The following is a 23,088-nucleotide window of genomic DNA, read 5'->3' as shown; positions in this document are numbered from 1 at the left end:
CAGGATTGATGACCTTAATAAGGGGCTATTCCTTTGGTTGTCATCAATAAATCTTGTTTTTTATTTCATGTATTACAACAATATCCACTCACCCTTCCAAACCTAGTCCACAAGAAGAATTATTTAATTATTTTTGGACACAACTATCCAAACGATTTGTAGAAATGCTATACAACAAACTTTTCTTATAAACTTTATTTACAAAGTAATGTGACAATTAAATTACTCTTATCAATTAATTTTAGCGAGTCTATTTTAAATACCAATACTTTATTGCTACTATATGTCACATCAATTTCTACAAAATAATAATTATTATTATTGTTTAGAATCCCAAAATCAACAAGAGCACAAGTGTTTCAGAAAGCAGAGGGAAATAACGAAGCTCACTCTTGTCCAAGTACAATGTTAAAAAAAAGGAATGAGATCCTTTTTCATCTGAGTATATTGCCTCGATTACACACAGTTTAGAAGTCTACAATAACAAAGATTATTTTAGATGTAGCCAAAATCATTCCAAATATACATATTAAAATATTCCTAACAGAGCAAAATATGGATGTACCCAAGCTACTGAACCCCAAATTATCATTACTTTTAGTAAAGGAAATGACAGATATGAATTCCTCAATAACAGAAGGATAAGTAAAATGAATAAGAAAAACTATTGGGTCTTAAATGAAAGATCCTTTAATTGCTGAGGATCCACCTCGGAGGGTGCACGAGTAAGGGCACACTGGGCTGTTGTTGTCTTGGGGAAGGCAATGACATCCCTGATGGAATTTGCACCAGCCAACATCATCACCAATCTATCCAGCCCGTAAGCAATTCCTCCTGCATCAGACACACACAGATTAACTGACATGAAAACCATTCCTGCCATGCTCCTGTGCTTTGACATAACAATGCAATAGGATTCTAATGAAGGACAAACAATGGAGTTGTGTATGGTCAAGTTAAATTCATTCTAAGGAATCAGTCTTAATTCCAGACTAGACGATTCCAATATTAGCTAACTATCTGTTGGCCTGAGGCCATGGTCCAAATAATGTTCAAGAGAACTCAGAAATATAGACAGATGAGCAGTACTTGGACATCCTAGCATTAAAAACTCCTTGTGTTCATCAATAGTGCAGAACGATGATTCAATCTAACCACTACAGGTTTAAATTATGCATGACATTTACTTCCAGGCCAACAGTGAATAATTATCCCAAAATGATAGTAATTTGTTGTTATGTTAGATATAAGCTAGCAGTTCATACTGTGTGGAGGAGCACCCATGTCTAAAGCCTCCAAAAGATAGCCAAATTTTGCTTCAGCCTGTAGACAAAACCGAGCCCATACTACATTTGGGTCAATAGTTTCTCGATTTAACATCCGGCTATTCCTTTCCTTGGGAGCAATAAGTATTAACACATCAATCTAAGAAAATTCAAAAGTTCCAAGTGGAGTCCAATTGGAACTCACCTTTAAATGGTTAATATATGAGGTTGTATCTATCATTTCAAAAATATTTTAATTAAAAAGAAAATAAAAATCAGAAAGTAGTGTGCAAACCACAGTGATCTACCCAAAACTTGCCAGGAACTATTTTCCAAAGTGCCAACATCACATATGTGTTTCAATTCAATGTAGTGTGCACACCACAGTGATCCAATATCTTGAAGAACTGGTCAATGCATGAAAATATATCGATGGTTGTTAGTAGTACAATGAAAATTTTGTCCCATAGAAGTATGAAAACCATGATAATAGTAATATCAGGTAATTCAAAAGATCTACGTACAAGAGGATACTTTCTCCAATCTGGTACTTACATATTGCATTAGATGGGAATATAAAAATAACTTACAACGTAGGAGCTAAAACACAGCCCTAGTAATTAATAATTGAGCAACCCAGTAAGTATTCGTTAAGTGTCTCCTCACCTGCTCAGGGGAAATGCCAACAATTTCCAAAACCTTTTCTTGAATCTCACGCTTATAAATTCTCAAGCTTCTTCCACCAATCTGATAGCACCACAGCAATTAAGTATTTCACCGTTGAATTTCACACGTTAAGTACTGGCAAAAGATCAATATTGCAACTAACAAAGAATAGAGTACATATTTATATACCTCAACTCTGTTGTAAACCATGCCATAAGCTAAGGCACGGGCAGAGGACAGATCCTTCATATCTTAAGGGTTTGGGGCAGTGAAAGGGTGATGCAAGGCCTGCAACGGAACAAAATTACCATGATCTCAACAATTAAAAAGGAAGATCCATAACATAAAATGACTTGTCATAACTACCGCAGATGCTAAAAACATAATAGCACAATAACCTTTAATTACTGTAGCACTTGCACCCTTTTTAAAACATTTAGGAAGTGTTTTTGAATCATTATTATGTTTTGGAAACTTTTGGAGTTGTTATGGGTTGGTTTTGGAGGAGTATAATCCTAATTAAACTTGTTGGGTTTGGTTGTTCGAGCTTATTCTTGTCAAAAGTTCCTTGGAGACGTAGAAATTTCATTCTAAGGTCGACACCAACCTTCCTAGGGTCAACCCTTACCTGTTGGTGAAGTTCTGGAGGAGTTGCTGGAATATAAGGTAGACACGAGACTGGGAGAGGGTCGACCCTCTTCTGTCTGTGTGTTGGTTGCTGGAACATAGGGTAGACACCAGTCTAGGGTAGGGTCGACACCAGCAGTGCAGTCAAGCTTAGTTTTTCCAAATTTTTCCTCTTTGGTGTCGACACCACTGTTGCAGGGGTCGACCCTTGCAGATTTTTTTTCAGATTTTAGTTCGACTTTTGGCCCTACTTTTTGGGGGTTTTGACTTGATATTTTGGGTTGACTTTGGGGCTTATTTCTAATTTTACCTAGTGCTATAAATAGGCCCTCACTTGATCATTTTCTTTATTTTCTTTCTCTCTTTTCTCCCTCTAAACCGAGGGTTTCTCCCTCTCTCTCTCTCCAAAACCACTTTTGTTGGGCTCGAAAATCGTGAGGGAGACAACCAGGAAAGTTGCTCTCATCAGAAAGAGGTTAGCTACGACCCAAAGCCAACAGAAATGTTATGCCGATAAGAGTAGACGACCTTTATCTTTTGAAGTAAGTGATCACGTGTTCCTTAAAATCTCACCTAGGCGAACTTTGATGAGGTTCGATAAGAGTGGCAAGTTGTCTCCGAGGTTCATTGGGCCTTTCGAGATATCGGAGAGGATTTGGGAAGTAGCATATCGGTTAGCTTTACCGCCATAATTTTCGAGAGTTCATAATGTGTTCCATGTGTCAATGCTTACCCTTCTCATGTGGTAGATTCAGTTAATTTGGAGGAAGATGAGGATGTCTCCTACAAAGAGTGACCAGTTCAAATCTTAGATACCCGAGAGCAAGTGTTGCAGGGTAAGACCATACCGTTAGTGAAGGTGTTGTGGAGACACCATGGGATTGAGGAAGCGACTTGGGAACAGGAAGCGGAGGTCCGCTCCAAGTATCTGGATTTATTTGAGCATGTCTAGTTGTTTTGTTTTAGAATTTGTAATGTCCCCCAATGATGAATGGGAGAATGTTAAATTGTGATCACATGTTGTTGTATGTATTATCGTTATGAGTATGACGTTATGGAAAGATAAATTATTGTTCTAAAGGTTTCATTTCATTTCTAGCTTGAACGTTTGTGTTTTGATGGAATGGTGAGAAAGAAAATAACCTATGATTAGTTGAACTTTGATGTGGTGACTTGGATATATTGTTAAATTGATTGTTGTTGCTAGAACACTTTGATTTAATGGTTTGTTTAAATTTCAAGGACGAAATTTCCTAAGGTGGGGAGGTTGTAGCACTTGCACCCTTTTTTAAACTTTTAGGAAGTGTATTTGAATCATTATTATGTTTTGGAAACCTTTGGTGTTGTTATGGGTTGGTTTTGGAGGAGTATAATCCGAATTAAACTTGTTGAGTTTGGTTGTTCGCGCTTATTCATGTTAAAAGTTCCTTGGAGACTTAGAAATTTCATTCTAGGATCAACACCAGCCTTCCTACGGTCGACCCTTACCTGTTGGTGAAGTTCTGGAGGAGTTGCCGAAAAATAGGGTAGACACCAGACTGGGAGAGGGTCGACCCTCTTCTGTCTGTGTGTTGGTTGCTGGAACATAGGGTAAACACCAGTCTGGGGTAGGGTCGACACCAGTAGTGCAGTCAAGGCTAGTTTTCCCAGATTTGTCCTCTTTGGTGTCGACACCACTGTTGCAGGGGCCGACCCCTGCAGATTTCTTTTCAGATTTTAGTTCGACTTTTGGCCATACTTTTTGGGAGTTTTGACTTGATATTTTGGGTTGACTTTGGGGCTTATTTCTAATTTTACCTAGTGCTATAAACAGGCCCTCACTTGACCCTTTTCTTTATTTTCTTTCTCTCTTTTCTCCCTCTAAACCGTGGGTCTCTCCCTCTCTCTCTCCAAAACCACTTTTTGCTCAAAAGTCTTTAGATCTACTCTCTTAGAAGCATCTTCTTGCCTTACTCCTTTGAGAAAGATTGTAGATCTCGTCAAGAGTTTCGTTTTGATCCATGTAGAAGTTGGTTTTGACAACTTTGGGGTTTCGACAACTTTGGGGTTTCAACTTTTTTGCTCATCTTCTCTTCCAAGCTTAAGTTAGGGACATTCTTGAGTTATATATACAAGTTTTGCTACCTTTATGTTGGTTTTAAGAGTTTTCATATAGTTCCTTGTTGATTTCAATCTTGTGTTTTGAAAATATAGAAATGTTTTAAATGTGGGTTGTATCCCAACTCTTTAATAAATCCTAGAAGGTTTTCCTTTGAGTTATATATATATATATATATATATATATATTTATGAAGTTTTTAGTTGATCTTGTAACTCTCTTTGAGAAATTTCGAAAATGGGTTTGGTGGCTCAAAGGATTGATTGTTTTTGTAAAACAAACTCTACTTTGTGTACATTTAGAGATTTTCTTGAAATTTTAGACAACTTGAGCCGAGATTGAAGTGTATGGTGAGATTTTATAAAAGAAATGAAAAATGTTAGGTTTTTTGTAAAAATCTAGAAATTGGAGGTTTTTTTTTGAAAACATGAGGAAAACTATGAAATTCTCTTTTCTTGCGTTAAACAGGTAAATGAGTGTGGATTTCACATTGTGATATAAAGAAATGATAATTTTCATGATATAAGAGAATGGAGGACTTATTTTTAAACTATTGTTGAATGTATGGAAATATTTAAGTGGAAGATGATAATTGTTGTGCATTATGGATTATGAAAATTAATGCTTGAAAAAAACATTACATGTTGTATTGATGGGACCATATTGCTAAGAATTGTGAAAGGTGAAATTGTGGCTAAGTGTAGATAACATGTGGTTATCTTGGGAAAGAGTAAAGAAAAGAGGTAATGGAAAAATGTGATTGTTGATGTTATTGTGGAGACTTGGAAAACGAGAAATTGTTTATGATGCATGATTGAGGAATGGGAAATTGGTATGAACCATGGATTGCGGGAATTGCTATGAGTTGAAGGTATATATATATATATATATATATATATATTAATTTGTGAAATAACATTGAAGAAAGAAAATGAGAAAATGTATTTATTCAATATTGCTGTCGTGTACTTGAATGGAGAAATGTTTTGAGTTGTGGAAAATCATTGCATTGCATATGCATTCAATTATTATCTTTGCATTGTAAATTTTGATTGAAGATATCTATTTCATGAAAGAAAATAAAGTTGTGATACGAATTATGAAAATGTGAAAAGAGGTAAATACAGTGGTAAGTCCGGTTAGGGGGTGTAGATGAATTTTGTTGAGTTGGCCTGAATGTCCTTGGTGAAAGACCAGAAAGCTGCGCGGATAGGTGTCGAGCCTTCTGGTTAATCCCGGTAAAAATGACAGTTTGGTAGTACTCGCAGAGTCTACTTGCAGACACTAGCCTAGGGATTACCAATGTCGTATTTACCGCCCCTCTATTGATTAAAATTGGAAGTTTGACATGTGTTGAGATTGCAAGATTTTATTTGAAAAATTGAAATCTTCAAAGAAAATGAAATGATATTTCCTTAAAAGATCATGGCATGGCATTGACATTTGCATTTTTATTGAGAATTGCATAACTGTATATACTTTGTTCGAATTCTCTACTGGGCTTTATGCTCACCCCTATGGGATTTTGGTGCAGGCAAAGACGTGGTGATCCCGCCAAGTTGAGGGCGCGGATAATTGTAAAGAGTACATAGCTCTTATTTTGTTGTGATCTTTTTGTAAAGCCAAGGGCTAGTGTGTATGGGTCCGAGAGACCATTTTGTGTAACCGGGCTATCGCCTTGGAAGATGTAAGCCCTTAAGGGCATTTTAATCATTTTTCAAATTAGATGCTTCACATGTTATAGATTTATGTATTCGTTATGTTGTGAATGTGAATTGCAAGCGAACCTTTTGTATTTAATCCTTTTATTATATATGTGATGTTGGAGGGATTATTGTCATTGATTAGTGAATGTTCATTAGTGTGGGTAGTTCATGTTGAAATATTTCGGGGCGTTACAATTACTACCAAGAATAAAATAAGTCGACACTTTAGTCTCATCATTCAAAGAGAGGGGGAGTTAGTGCTAAAAAAAATTCCCTCATCAGATTAGCAGCTGACAATAGATACCAGGTAACCAAAGAATGCTAAAGTCAAATCATATAAATAACCCTTTTCCCATATACAATGCAAATTTTACTTATCAAATCCAAGGTAGACAGCAATTCCTCAATTATTACATGGTAATAATAGCAGGAATCTATCCCCATGTACGATACAAGTCTGACTGGTTAACCCATCAGGTTTAAATATCCCAAATAAAGCAGCAAAAGATTGAACATTTTTTGTTAAAGAGTTCACTGAAGATTTTCTTGTAGCCGATCCCACTTGATTAGGACATAGGCTTAGATTAGTTTGGCTTGGTTCACTGAAATCGACACATGTAACACTCATTTTACTAGAATCGCAAAAGAAAAACTAGACATGAGATTCTTCATGAATACAGAAAGAAGTTCAATAGCAACTTTCACAAATTGTAATAACAAAAATCTACTTCATTGCAAATCACAAATGGCTTGAGAAATTTAGTTTTAAATTCCCTAGAAGAAAGCACAGAAGAAGATCACAACATACCATTGAAAAAACCTGACTACCACTTCTTCCATGAATAGAAATCGTAATATTTAAGAAACTAGAAGTAGAAGTGCATAAACATTAAACAGACCTCAAGCCTCTGTTCTAAACTATTCCATTCAAACATTGGGAAATCAGTCACCCAGAGAATTGAATGCCTGGACTACGTGCCAGAAAACAAAAGAAACAAGGAGAGTCAGTACAAGAGGGAAATGTGAATTAAAACTTTCAAAATTGAAGGCATACTACGAGCTTACTTGGTCAATCAAGCCCAACTCATGTGCTACATATACCTATAGCCGGTCTAAGGTTTTATTAACTGAGACATGGTGACCCAATGCAAACAAGACAAGATCACCTGATCCTGCAGAGCACCGTGTCAGTAACTGCTCCGTTTTTGTAGGATCCAAACTTGATACTAGTGCAGGGATCCCCTCAATGGCCCCTATAAGTAAAATATGAGACCATCAGTTGTGAACAATAAAATCTCTTTACAAAAATCAGGATTGTCTGTTTTCAGTTGTTACCATCATTCAAGACCTTTAGGAAAGGCAAACCCTTAGCTTCAGATTTGATTGCTTCATTGAAAATATCACCTTTCTTAAGGGTTGTGTTTGAAAATATCACCTTTCTTAAGGGTTTTATAATTCCCCCACTTGCCAGGGTATCTGTAAAAACCTTGAAGGAGGAATCTTTGAAAATATCAGATACCTGAAATTCCAACAAAGACAACAAACAATGGAATGAAAACTCTTTCAAGAACGCAAAAACAAAGGGGAAATTGCTCATGAATATCAAATAAATTTTCATCATAAATCACCAACTATATGCTCATTATTGTTATGATGCTATATTAAGCCAACAAGGAACTTCCATTTGTGCGGAAATAAAAAAAAAAGGTGGGCTTAAAGTAAAAAATAAAACTTACTTTTAGATACAAATCCAAAATAGAACAGGAAGTGTTGGCAGTATCTTACGACACATAGTACCATACACATAATTTAATACACTTCATAGAAAGTCGATATATATCACACATCTGCATGTTATGTATATCTAAAAATTCCCATGGGGACATGGTGCACGACATGGTCTATCATATTTGATATGTACAATATGTAAATGCTTTGATTTTCAATGGTAAGCATTACTTCCCAAAATTGATATTGTGCAAAAGGTCCGTCAAGATGAAAAGGGATTTTTTTTAATTTTTCTTTTGCTACCTTCACAGAGTTTCTACTTTTCTGGTATTAAAAATATAATGCCATTGGAAAATGCCCACAAGATTAGTAATTAGTATTTTTGCATTGTAGTGAAGTTTTTCAATATTTTGCACCAAACTTATGTAGTCTAAAACTGTTATGAAATATACTTTGTTGACATCATGATATAATAATGCAACTATGTTTCACATCTTTTATAAGATTTAGCTTACATCTTCACAATTCATATTAACTGTATTGTGTTGATTTCTGCATGGCTTTAGCTCCAAGAGTCATGCTTTTTATCATATAACCAATTATATGTTGCCTACTGCTTCATCCTTGTAAGATATTTTCTTATTTTTAAGGTAGTTAATTTTTCTACACATTTCTGAGGATGTAAAAAGATCTTATGATATACGATACAATACAATGTGTTTTATAAAACCAGGAAGCCAATACAAGATATGTATTCTGATTCGACAACTATTATAACAATTATTGTCACTACATTATTTGCTGAAGAAAGCCGGAGAATAGTGACAAATAAAATTATATAAACCTCCCACATCATATCTAAAATTAAGAGGACAAAAATGGTTAACCATTTACACTGGCTCATCAGAGAATACTAGGAGGCACGAAGCATTTTAATGATTAAATACCTTCATCACATGACCACATGAAGGATCAGTAAATGTGAAATGAACTATAATGTACTGGTAGCAAGGTTGGCCTGTCATAAATGTCATGTTCATTTTTTAAAGTGGTAACTATGCCTTGAGTTTATGATAGCAGCTCAACTACAGTATAAAAAAATCAGAAACCTAAGATAATGAAAACTGGAAAGTAGTGCAGTTAAAAACAAACACTCAGCTAAGCGCATCAGTTTTCTTAGGATCCAATCAGAAACACTGTAGAAGCCTGATGTTGAACATGTAAGTCAATTTCTTCCACCACCACCACCACCAAATAAATAAATAATAAATAAACCACCCAAACCAGACAGAGAGAGAGAGAGGGAGGGAGGCATTATTACATCTCTTAATTCAAGATCAAATCGAACATCTGGCCTGTCTGAACCATATTGACTCATTGCTTCAGCATATGTAAGCCTCGGGAAATGATTGGGTAGCTGAATACCTTTGATCTCCAGAAAAACCTACAATAAGCATATCTAATCAAACCTCAGTGACATTGATCAAATCAAGTTTCACGAACATAAAAATAAACTAAATTAATAAAAGAATTATGTAACATATAATTTATAACTTGATGCAACAAGCTCTGCTATGTGCAAGCAATCTCCTGGCCTGGACTCTACTAGGTGCTCAATAGTGTGCACACCACCTTCATGCACTAACAAGTTTGGTTCACTACAAATCAAGATAGAGAAAAATTTTAAGGTTCAAAAGGTGAGCTCAGGCCATAAGCCAAGCCGAGATGGGCTCTGCTGAAGAAGAATTTGACTCAAGTCATTTCTAGGACAAATTAGCACTGTACACAAAATGTACTGATTGGATCAAGTTAGATTATGGCCTCAATAGTCTATTCCTTAGTAAATGCTATAGATTTTAGCAGCTAGATTTGGGTTTGAAGCTTTGAAAACCTTGCAATATATCAATTGAAACTCTTTCATCCCACCTACAGACATACTCTAAGTTGAAGTAAAGCCAACCCAAGCGACGTGATTTTAGTTGTGTGATGAATTAGGGTTCGTTTGGTGGTTGTGAAAGCTAGAGAGAATAAAAATTCAATGGGAAAATTAGAAAAAAGGTACATAAATTTTGATGCCATTAAATTTTTTTCTTTTTTTTTTTTTTCTTTTCAAGATATGGTCATTTAGGCATATCACAATATTAGAGTTATCGTGTGCATGCCACATGATTATTTTCATTAATGTAATGAACTTTTTAATAGAAGTTTTACATTGATATAAATTCATAGTTAGAGTTATAAAGAGGTATTTTGTCATACTTTAAGGGTAAAATGTAATTTTCTCTTACCATAACAATAGGATCGAAGCATCCATATTAATCCGAAGATTGAGCTCATTATTATAATAGGAAAATATAAATTAAACAAAAGGAAAAATTTAAAGAAAATCATTCAATTCATCGTGTGAAAGTGACATCTCCCACTCGCACATGAGTTGGCATGACACTGCCACATCTCGATCTCAATCTTCCCAAAAATGAACAATCTCATACTAGCCAATGCACCGTTCGACCGCTGAGAACACCTGCATGTGGGAGCTCTATACTAGAAATTCAATATGAGTCAGCATAGAGACATCAACCCAAAAAGAATAGAAATAGTGTCTCATGTACCCAGACCCATCTAGCTACATCAGTCCAAAAACATCTCTAATCCCTTAAAGAGCATGTTTGACTCTCCTAGGTCCCGCATTATATTCACACCCAATCAACATCCCATAAAGAGCGATGTGAGTTGTCGACAGTAAATATAGAGCAGAGATGTAGAACTAGATGATCTTCCCTTCACCCTCATATCATTTAATTTGAAATTGACCGATTTCCCAATAATGTACCTTAAAGCCGAATCATACATGACCGCAGGCAACATACCAAAGTAGCTGAACATCAACTCCTCATCTTATGACATAGTCAAAGGTCATAAAAGGCACAAAGTGAAGTCATTTAGGGAAAAAATGACTTTTAGGACTCACACGGTGAAGAAGTAGGGATCCATTCTTTCACCTCGCTAACGGGTCGATGAGCACATGCAGTACGAATGCATGTTATAGTGGAGTAACTCTTCCAAAGAGTGATGTTAAACTCACACACCATACAGATCTTAGTCTAGTCGCTCTTAAGCGCACAAGTCGCTTCCTAACGTCTAACTCGAATTCTCTATTTGCTCGCCTCTCAGGCATCAAATGAGATCTCGCATCTGGCTATCCATAACAGGCACATCATGGAAAAGTGGGTACTCTCATATCCATGGTCGGTCTCTAACAATACCTCATCTTGGCTCCAACCAAGGCGACATAGCTAGTGGATAATTTTGGATTCACTATTTGCTCCAAATACAATAAGCCACTAGTCTTATCCTTACTCGCTACCTAGCGCTAAGGGCGATTGCTCGTGTGAGTGAGCCAATCTTGCCTGCTAACATCAATTTAGTTATTTTGGGTATGCTAATTCACAAACCATTGCAAAAAGTAGTAAACATAAATGTGTAATAGAAACAAATATGAATACTAATGGCATAAATATCCCAAAAAAATGAGTTCAACTGAATACACATAAATATATCACCACCTACGTAGTCCTAAAGCCCTAACATGAATAAGGTAAACATCTCTAGCAACGGGCTTAGTCAAAGGATCCGCAACCATGCGACTCGTAGGGAAGTGCTCCAGGATCACTTCTTTCTGCGCCACAATGTCTCTGATAAAGTTGAACCTCACATCAATGTGTTTGGTTCTGTCGTGGTATTTAGGATCCTTAGCGTAAGCGAGTGCAGCCATGCTGTCACAATGGATAGTCACAAGGTCTGAAGTGGGTGTGACAACATCCAAATGTTGAAGGAATCTCCTTAACCAAACGGTTTCTTGAACGGCAGATGAACAAGCCACAAACTCAGCCTCCATAGTCGATAAGGAGATACAGGATTGCTTCTTACTGCTCCAAGAAATAGCACCATCGCTAAGCATGAAAGCATATCCTAAAGTAGACTTACGCTCGTCTAAGTCTCCTCCCCAGTCAGCATCACAATAGCCAACTAGATGTAGATTTGAACTTTGGTAGCAAAGTGTGTAATCTGCAGTCCCTCTAAGATATCGTAATATCCTCTTAACTGCTTTCCAATGAGCTGGTCCTGGGTTGGATTGGTAATGACTCACCAATCCGACTGCATAACAAATGTCAGGACGCGTACACATCATAGCATACATTAAGCTTCCAACAGCATTTGCATAAGGAACACGGGCCATCTTTTCATTCTCTTCTTGAGTCTTAGGACCCATATCAAGGCTTAGGCTCTCGCCTTTCGCAACAGGAGTGTCAATGGGTTTACCGCTCTGCATCTGGAATCGCTCTAGGATAGTCTTAATGTAAGTCTCTTGAGACAAACCAAGAAGTCTCCTAGAGCGATCCCTAAGGATCTTAACACCGAGGACATAGCTCACCTCACCCATGTCCTTCATCTCAAACGTAGAGAATAACCACATTTTAGTGGCGACAATCATCTCAAATGTAGAGAATAACCACATTTTAATGCCCAAATTTTGACCTTCACGCTCGAGCGGGGCTTTTGACACTCGAGCGGGACCTTTGCATTTACTCTTTCGCTCGAGCGGGCAGTTCGACGCTCGAGCGGGATTATTCAACCTTCAATACTTTTCATGCAGGTCATCGGACACTCGAGCGTCCACTTTCACACTTGAGTAGGGACCTTCGTCTGCAGAACTTCTGGAAGTGTGCATTCGACGCTCGAGCGGCGCATTCGACGCTCGAGCGGCGCTTTTGATGCTCGAGCGGGAGTGTGTGTTTGACGCTCAAGCGGGGCGTTCCACGCTCGAGTGGACTGTGATGTATATCAGTCCGAGAGAAGCCATTTTTGAATCACTTTTTCGACTCTCTCTCTCTCTCTCTCTCTAGCTCTTCAAAACCCTAATTTGAGAGCTCCTCTCTCTAGAACTCTCTCTCTCTATATATTTTGATCTTGGTTTAGTGAGACCCAAACCTTGTGCCTTCATTAAAGTGTTAGAGCTTTTCAAGGCCTCCATTTTGATCCGAATAGTTGTGGGTTTGGAGCACCTTCGAGTTTGTTCATCATCACCTTTGGGTCCCTTCAATTGAGGTAAGGATTACTACTCATATTTATGGTCTTTGACATAAACATGTGGTCTTTTTTATTTAATGTTGAACATGGGAAATTTTGGGTGTTAGGGTTTCAAAGTTTGAAATGTGTAAAGAGGGGTTTTTGTTCTTTTTGAACTATACATGTGTATTTGGGTCTTAAAATGAGGTTATTATTGTTTATTGATGATATTTGGACCTTTGGGTCAATGTTGAGAAAAAAGAGAAAAATGCCCTAGTTGGGTTTAATCGGGTCATTTGTGTAAGAAATGAAATTCATCATGGAAATGTGAAATTGGTTTGGAAATAATGAGATTGGGCAATTGTGAGATGGAATGGTGTAGTTTGATTGATTAATCACTCACCTATGAGAATATTAATAATTTATCTGTTTGATGAATTTATTATCTGTTTAGAAATAATTGCTTTGGGCTATCGGTGGAGGATAGTCTTAATTGTTGTAGACACTGCATGATGATTAGGCAAATTAAAACTAATCAAATGAATATGTCATTGAATATGACGGATGGAATAACACATTGAATATGTGCTTTGCTTAATCATTGTATATGATAAGTGTTTAATACATTGTATATGTATGTTGTTTGGGAGGAGATAGGAGATGTACTCCTAAACCTGTTTGGGAGGAGATAGGGGATGGACTCCAGTGATAACTAAGTTGTCCGGAGTGTCCAAGGTGAAAGTCCCGAAATTTGAATTACGTTTGTATAACGTAGATGATTGAAGTGTTGAAGTGTGAATGAAATGAATTGTAGTCTCATGTGAAATTAAAATGTTGAAATGTTAATAATGTGAGTTATAGTCTCATGTTAGTTGATCATGATCGAAGTATTGTTAACATGAGTTGCAGGCTCACTTTAAACCGGGTGGATAAACAGAGAACCATAACCATGAATTGGTTTAGGTAATGAAACGGAAGGGAATTGGATGTATTTGTAAATGAGGATTGGTTATGAAAGGGATGTACGTTTGCTTATATGAGTTAAACATTTATCAAATGCTAATGTTTTAGTTATTGCTCATATTATGTTTAGCATATCTCTACTGGGTGTTAGCTCACCCTATATGGGACATCATTTTCAGGTTCAGGTGATATGCCACCTCCAAGGACGTAGCTTGGGAGGCTTTGAGACTGATAGATCTTTTTGTTGTTCTCTTTTGGTAATACATGTAAATTCAAGCCAAGGGCTTAATGTGTATTTGAGTTAGTACTCTCTTTTTGTAACCAAGTGTTGGCTTGAAAAGTTGTAAGCCGTAGAGCATTTACTTTTGTTGTCAACATGTAATACTTTTGTAATGAATACTCTGATAAATAGAAATATGCTTTATTCTCTCATGTCTATAGATGTCAAGAATGTTAGGTTTATATGTATTTTTTTAAGGGCGTGACATGGAACCCGTCATGTCATATGAAAATCCACATATAAATTTTTTTTTTTAAATATTAGTGAAATATTTAGATGATATAGCCGCACTTAAAAAAATAAATAAAATAAAATAAAAATCTTGGGGACATAAATTGTTGCAAGGCAATCCTAGTAGTGTTATTAGGAGTTTTAAACCCTTTAATATGTAATTTTAACCAACCTCATAAAATTACGGGACAATTGGCAGCCTAAAGTGTTTATGGGCCTATGGCCCAATCCACTGCTTGGATCCCCCAACCAAAACGAAGAAAGAAGAAAAACGGGCCATTCTATTTGAAAAATCAAAAATTGAAATTAAAATTTCTTTTGTGTCCTGATATGAATTTATTAATAAGGATAAAACGTATTAAATATTAAAATAAAATATTATTTTTTCATGATATACCCTAATCAATTATATGTATTTTTACTGTTCAAATCTCTTCCTTTTTTTTTCCTAAGTTTCAATTATTTTCTCTTCTTTTTCTTCCTCACTCCAAAACTCCAGTCCACCCTATCAAAACTCACCATTAACATCAACATCATTATTTTTATTATATTGTTACTTACAAATAGAAGAAAGTTTGAACAAAATCAAACAATAGATGAGAGTAATCACCAAATCAATTATTTGAAACAACTCATCAAAGAGGAGGTAAGTATTCACATAAATATCAAAGTACAATTATTGATTTCTGTGTTTTTTTTTTTATAAAAGTGAATATTCAGCCTGTTTTTTATTATTATTGTTCGAACTTTCAGAACCGAACAATTTCACTTTGTTCGATAGCATACAACCGAACAAAGCAAATGAGTGAATTTGTTAGGTTATGAAAGTCGAAACAAATTCACTTTGTTCGGTTCTGTAACGCCCTCAAAATAATACATATAAACCCAACATTCTTGACATGCAAAGACATAAGGGAAAAAAGCATATTTCAATTTATCAGAGTATTAAGTACAAAAGTATTACATGTTAACATCAAAAGTAAAAGCCCTACAGGCTTACAACTTTCCAAGTCAACACTTGGTTACAACAAAAGAAGAGTTCTAACTCTTATACAAAATAAGCCCTTAGCCTTGAATTTACATGTAATACCAAAAGAGAACAACAAAAAGATCTATCAGCCTCAAAGCCTCCCAAGCTACGTCCTTGGAGATGGCATATCACTTGAACCTAAAAATGATGTCCCATATAGGGTGAGCCAACGCCCAATAGAGATATGCTAAACATAATATGAGCAATAACTAAAACATTAGCATTTGATAAATGTTTAACTCATATAAACAAACGTACATTCCTTTCATAACCAATCCTCATTTACAATACATTCAATTCCCTTCCATTTCATTACCTAAACCAATTCATGGTTATGGTTCTCTTTTTATCCACCCGGTTTAAAGTGAGTCTACAACTCACGTTAACAATACTTCGATCATGATCAACTAACATGAGACTACGACTCACATTATTAACATTTCAACATTTCAATTTCACATGAGACTACAATTCATTTCATTCACACTTCAACACTTCAATCATCTACGTTATACAAACATAATTCAAATTTCGGGACTTTCACCCTGGATACTCCGACTAACTTAGTTATCACTGGAGTCCATCCCCTATCTCCTCCCAAGCCATAAGGTACATTCCCTATCTCCTCCCAATCAACATACATATACAATGCATTAAACACTTATCATATACAATGATCAAGCAAAGCACATATTCAATGTGTTATTCCATCCGTCATATTCAATGACATATTCAATTGATTAGTTTTAATTTGCCTAATCATCATGCAGTGTCTACAACAATCAAGACTATCCTCCACCGATAGCCCAAAGCAATTATTTCTAAACAGATAATAAATTCATCAAACAGATAAATTATTAATATTCTCATAGGTGAGTGATTAATCAATCCAACTACACCATTCCATCTCACAATTGCCCAATCTCATTATTTCCAAACCAATTTCACATTTCCATAATGAATTTCATTTATTACACAACTGACCCGATTAAACCCAACTAGGGCATTTTTCTCGTTTTTCTCAACATTGACCCAAAGGACCAAATATCATCAATAAACATCAATAACCTCATTTTAAGACCCAAATACACGTGTATAGTTCAAAGGAACAAAAACCCCTCTTTACACATTTCAAGCTTTGAACCCTAACACCCAAAATTTCCCAATTTCAACATTAAATCAAAAAGACTACGTGTTTATGTCAAAGACTATAGATATGAGTAGTTATCTCTACCTCAAATGAAGAGACCCAAAGGAGATGATGAACAAACTCGAAGGTGCTCCAAACCCACAACTTTTCGGATCAAAATGGAGGCCTTGAAAAGCTCTAACACTTTAATGAAGACACAAGATTTGGGTCTCACTAAACCAAGATTAAAATATAGAGAGAGAGAGAGAGAGTTCTAGAGAGAGGAGCTCTCAAATTAGGGTTTTGAAGAGCTAGAGAGAGAGAGGGTCGAAAAAGTGATTCAAAAATGGCTTCTCTCGGATTGATATACATCACAGTCCGCTCGAGCGTGGAACACCCCGCTCGAACGTCAGACACAGACTCCCACTCGAGCGTCAAAAGCATCTCTCAAGCGTCGAATGCACACTTCCAAAAGTTCTGCAAACAAAGGTCCCCGCTCGAGCGTGAAAGTGGACTCTCGAGCATCCGATGACCTGCAGGAAAAATACTAAAGACTGAATAATCCCGCTCAAGCGTCAAACTCCCCGCTCGAGCGGAGGAACAAAAGCAAAGGGGCCCGCTCGAGCGTGAAGGCCAAAATCTGGGCATAAACCAATTGTTTCTAAACACAACCAACCTGTTTCAAACTTGCCCAACACAACCCAAAACTCAAATACAAAGAGTAAAGGATGGAAACGAGGATAAGACCACAACACACATCCATGGAACCGAGTCCGGAATACAATAAATAATGAAAGGAAAACCGGGATCGCTATAATCTCCCCCCTTAAAGAATTTCGTCCCCGAAATTAACAACATAAGTTTCAAAATTGTGATCTTTTCCAATTCTTAACACATTATGATTCAACATTCATTACCTTGACCCATTACCGGTCATTCCATCTCTTTTCAAGAAGCAACTTACTACATAACTTTCAACATGCATTATTAACATGCATTCCCTTGAAATTCACCAATTTCAACACATATATTCCATAATTCAATATCATATTCAGTGTTAATGATACATTTGCACTTCTACAATACATTCAACATATACAATGTTAAATTAAACTTCTATTTTCAAGGCATATTCAACAATACTTCCATAAATCAAAGCATATACAATGTTTTTAGATTTCATCAAGACATAAAATTTCCAATACATGGTTAAACATTAACAAACAAGTCCGGATATTTCCCACGGACCTCTAATTCACGTTCCCAAGTGGCTTCCTCCACTCCGTGATGTTTCCACAAGACTGTCACCAAGGATATCGTCTTGCCTCGCAAGACGTGGTCTTGCCTATCCAAGACCCGCACTGGTCTCTCCTCATACGAGGCATCCTCATCTACCTCTAAGTCGGTCCAATCCAAAACATGTGACGGATCCGGCTCGTACTTCCAAAGCATACTAACATGAAACACGTCATGCACCCCGAACAACTATGGCGGTAAGGCTAAACGGTATGCAACCTCCCCAATCCGCTCAAGGATCTCAAAGGGGCCAATAAACCGAGGGGACAACTTCCCACTCTTCCCAAACCTCATCAAACCCTGCCTGGGTGATATTTTCAGAAAGACGTGATCACCCGCTTCAAATGCCAAAGGCCTCCTCCTACGGTTGGCATAGCTCTTTTGGTGACTCTGGCCTGTAACAAGCCTTTTACGGATAAGTTCAACTTTCTCTGTCGTTTCACGCACCAACTCCGGGCCCAACAAAGGTGCATTACCCACCTCGGCCTAACACACTGGAGACCGACATAGTCGGCCATACAGGGCCTCAAACGGTGCCATGCCAATACTCGATTGGAAACTATTGTTGTAAGCAAACTCCACTAAGGGCAAGTGCCTCTCCCATGAACCACTAAAGTCAAGGACACAGACTCGAAGCATATCCTCAAGGATCTAAATAGTATGCTCGAACTGCCCGTCATTCTGAGGATAATAAACCGTGCTAAAGGCCAAGCTAGTGCCCAAGGCACTCTGCAAACTCTGTCACAACCTAGCAGTAAAGCACAGATTTCTATCTAAGACAATCGACACTGGGACTCCGTGCAACCTCACTATGTCCCGAATATACAAGTCGACAAGATGATCTACCGAATCTCTCACGCGCATAGGAATAAAGTGCACCGACTTAGTCAACCGGTCTACGATCACCCAAATAGTATCACTACCCCGCTGAGTCCTCGGAAGACCTACAACGAAGTCCATCGTGACATGCTCCCACTTCCACTTGGCTATAGGCAAGGGTTGCAATAAACCCGCTGGCCTCTGATGCTCGGCCTTCATTTGCTGACAAGTAAGGCACTTAGATACAAAAACTGCCACATCCTTTTTCATACCCTGCCACCAAAACTGGTGACCCAAATCACGATACATCTTAGTGCCTCCCGGATATACCGCAAGGCGTGAATGATGGAACTCTCGGAGTACTTCCTCTCGGCAAGACTCCGACACAAACAAACGGTCTCGGTACCTCATACTCAGGTCGGGATACACGGTCAAACCCTTCTCAACCTTCCCACTGGAGATCTTCTCCTTGAGGGATTCTACCTCAAGGTCACTCCTTTGTGCCTCTAACACTCGACTCACAAGTGTAGGCTGCGCAACTACAGAAAACAAGGCCGCAGACTCAACAGATTCACCCAAAAACAAATCAAACTCGCCAAGTGCACCCAATATTTCCCACTCCTTGATGGCTATAAAAGCTACATCACTGATGGATTTCCTACTAAGAGCATCGGCCACAACATTGGCCTTTCCCGGGTGATAGTACAACTCGAAATCGTAATCCTCAATGAACTCCATCCACCTTCTCTGCCTCAAATTCAAGTCTCTCTGTGTAAACAGATACTTCAGACTCTTATGACCCGAGAACACCTCAAATCTCTCACCATACAGGTAATGCCTCTAAATCTTTAAGGCAGATATTACAGCTGCTAACTCTAGGTCATGTGTAGGATAATTCTTCTCATGTATTTTCAACTGACGTGAGCCATAGGCTACTACTTTTCCCTCTTGCATTAGCACACAACCCAAACCCTCTCGTGAGGCATCACAATATACAGCATAACCCAAACCCCTCTCCAGAATAATCAAAACTGGAGCGGTGGTAAGTCTAACTTTAAGCTCTTGGAACAACTTTTTACAAGTCTCACTCCATACAAACTTGACCCCTTTTCGCGTCAACCTAGTCAACGGCGACGCTAGCCTGGAGAAATCTTTCACAAACCGACGGTAATAGCCGGCTAATCCCAGAAAACTGCGAATCTCGAAAACATTCCTAGGTTGTGCCCAATCCTGCACTGCCTCTATCTTGGATGTATCTACAGACACCCCTTCCCCGGAGACTACATGGCCTAAGAATTTAACCTCCCTTAGCCAGAACTCACACTTCCCAAACTTGGCATACAGCCTATGGGCTCTAAGCAATTCAAGCTCCACTCTCAAGTGTTCCTCGTGCTCCTCTTTAGAAGGTGAATAAATCAGAATGTCGTCCACGAAAACGACCATAATGCGATCTAAGAATTCCCGGAAGATCCGGTTCATCAAATCTATAAACACTGTTGGTGCATTGGTGAGCCCAAAAGGCATCACCAAATACTCATAATGGCCATACCGCATACGGAATGCTGTCTTCGGGATATCCTCCTCCCTGACCCTCAACTGATGGTAACCCAATCTCAAGTTTATCTTAGAGAAACAACGGGACCCTTTCAACTGGTCAAGCAGATCATCTATATGGGGCATAGGGAACTTGTTCTTAACCGTAGCCCAATTCAATTTCCGGTAATCAATACAAAGTCTCAAAGCCCCATAGGGCCGGTGCTCTCCACGGCGAAGTACTAGGGCAGATAAAGCCCTTATCTAGCAACTCTTGGAGTTGAATCTTTAACTCACTCAGCTCGGCTGGGGCAAAACAATGCAGTGCCATGGATATCGGTGCCGTGCCAGGCACTAAGTCAATAGAGAACTCGATCTCTCGGTGGGGTGGTAAACTAACAAGATCCTCGGGAAAGACATCTGACTACTCACAAACCAGTCTGGGCAACTCAGTCCTAGTCTCATCACACTCACTACTCATGCAGCTAGCGAGAAGGCAACTAAGCTCACTCCGCCCTCGCAGATCATACACCGGTGGCAAAACCCTACCAACCCGATCTCCCAAGAAATGAAAACAATCCCCGCTCAAGGTACATACAGTGACCCTCTGACAGTAGTAATCAATAACCGCCCGGTATGACGGTAACCAGTCCATAACCAAAATCACATCAAAACTCGACATAACCATTACTACAAACGAAAATGGAAGCCGACGATCAACAACCTCTATATCACAACCTCTACACCCTTGTTTCAAAATCAACTCACCCCCAACAAGTGATACAACACAAATAGGAGATGTTAACTGCACCAACTCCAACCTCAAAATAGATGAAAATGCAGCAGATATAAGGAATGGGATGCACCCGTATCAATCAACACATTAGCAACCGAGTTGCAAAACAGAAAGGTACCTCTCACAACAGATGGAGCTGGTACAAGGTCCTGCGAGATAACAACATACACACGCCCAAAAGGTCTCTGATCTACCTGCTCACCTCTCAGAGCATAAGACTGCTGCACCGACTGAGCCGAAGAGGCTCCCTGATTAGCCCTCGAGGCCTGAACTGACTGAGCTGGCTGAAAACTCTAAGTCTGCCTTGAACCAAACGCACCCGATGTGCCACTCAACTGTAGGCAAAACCTTTTCAAGTGCCCCCGCCTGACCACACTGGTAATAAGAGAGCAGATGGCCTCTGCCCTGACTCTGGCTCTAAGGACGAGCCGAAAATGAAGCTGCTCTCTGCCCTCTTCCCCTCTGCGGGCAAGTTGGAGACTTGTGGCCCAGCTGGCCACATTTGTAACAGGTAAAGTCTCCCTGACTGCCTCTCCTAGAGCCTGCACTCGGCACTGGAAAGGTAGATCTCGCAAACGCACCCTGGGACTACTGAGGGTTAGGACCCTTCTGCCTCCTACCATCCCCCTGACCGTCCTGACTCCTCTTGAAGACCCTCATCCTCTCCTCCTCCTCATGCATAATAATCTCAAGATGGGCCGCAGCATCCACAAGGCGCCCTTACTCTCGAGTCATGGATCCAGCAACCCTAAGCTTAAGCTCGGTCGTTAACTTCTTTTCGAACTCAAGACAACAGCGTTCCTCAGACACCACTAGCTCAGGTGCAAACCTCGATAAACTAGTAAATGCGGCCTCAAACTCGGCCACCGGTATATTCAGCTGCTTGAGTTGGCAGAACTGATCCCTCAACTTCTCCCTAACAGCGAGAGGCAAAAACTTCTCCTGGAAGGCATCAACGAAAGCCTCCAAAGTCCCACCAAAACGACCTCGAACAAACTTCCACCACTAACCCGCGTCTCCCTTCAGCTGGAAGGACACCAAGGTCACCCTCAAGGCTCCGTCTTCAATGCCAAGCATCTCAAACGTCTTCATCATCTGCTCAAGCCATTCATCAGCCTTAAGTGGCTCTTTAGGATCACCCACAAACTCGTCCGGATTAGACCGGAAGAACTCCCTCTTCAAAAAGGACGAACCTACCTCAGCCAAATGGGCCTGGACCTGATTCTCAGCCCTGAGAATGTCCATGGATTCCCTCAATGCTCCTGCCATCTCGCGGGCTAAGGCGCTCATGGCCTACTGACCTACTGGCTCGGCCACATTGGCCTGACCAACACCCTCCTGCTGCGTCGGAATCTCATCCGGTATAGGCATCCTGCCTCCTAGGCCTACCTCGCCTACCACCAGGTCCTCGTCCTGACATCCTAATAAAGGTAACGAAGAACATTAGCACATTCACAAATGCGCTGAAGCTATTTCAATCGCGTCCTAATACATTGAACAACAGTAATTCATTCCACGTAAGTACAAAATCACATAAGCACTTACTAATTTCATTTCCGGATAATGACAGTCCCGAGGCGTTGCTAGAGTTCTGGTTAGAAACAGCATTGATCAAGTGATTTTCCAACAGGACTCCCAGAAACCCAAGGATCCAATCAACATCCTAGAAACTAAATCCCATACCCATATAGTCACTTAAGTATGTTATCAAGCAAATACATAGCATTACACTTAAGTCTCTAACAAGCGAGACAAACCCATTGTGGTTGTAACAACCCTCACTTCAACTTAGTTATACTTGCATACATTTATGTATGATCTTGTCTTGTTATGTTACATTTGCAAATCTTG

The 23,088-nt window shown here is 38.8% G+C and overlaps 1 pseudogene across 1 annotated transcript; it reads right to left on the bottom strand.

The window, feature by feature from the left end:
- Positions 1-504: 504 nt before the first annotated feature.
- On the bottom strand, positions 505-12,609 carry LOC114312716 (aspartate--tRNA ligase, chloroplastic/mitochondrial-like; annotated as a pseudogene). Its single transcript, XR_014356335.1, has 9 exons — positions 12,526-12,609; positions 9,412-9,534; positions 7,698-7,881; positions 7,428-7,615; positions 7,262-7,333; positions 2,121-2,219; positions 1,932-2,012; positions 1,266-1,323; positions 505-834 (listed from the first exon to the last, which is right to left on the bottom strand). The product of XR_014356335.1 is annotated as an aspartate--tRNA ligase, chloroplastic/mitochondrial-like (transcript).
- Positions 12,610-23,088: the final 10,479 nt, after the last annotated feature.

Source organism: Camellia sinensis, chromosome 2, assembly GCF_055761805.1.
Source record: "Camellia sinensis isolate YWXY chromosome 2, ASM5576180v1, whole genome shotgun sequence".
Lineage (NCBI taxonomy): Eukaryota > Viridiplantae > Streptophyta > Magnoliopsida > Ericales > Theaceae > Camellia > Camellia sinensis.
The sequence above is the reverse complement of the archived record's forward strand: the minus strand, read 5'-3'. Positions and strand labels throughout refer to the sequence as shown.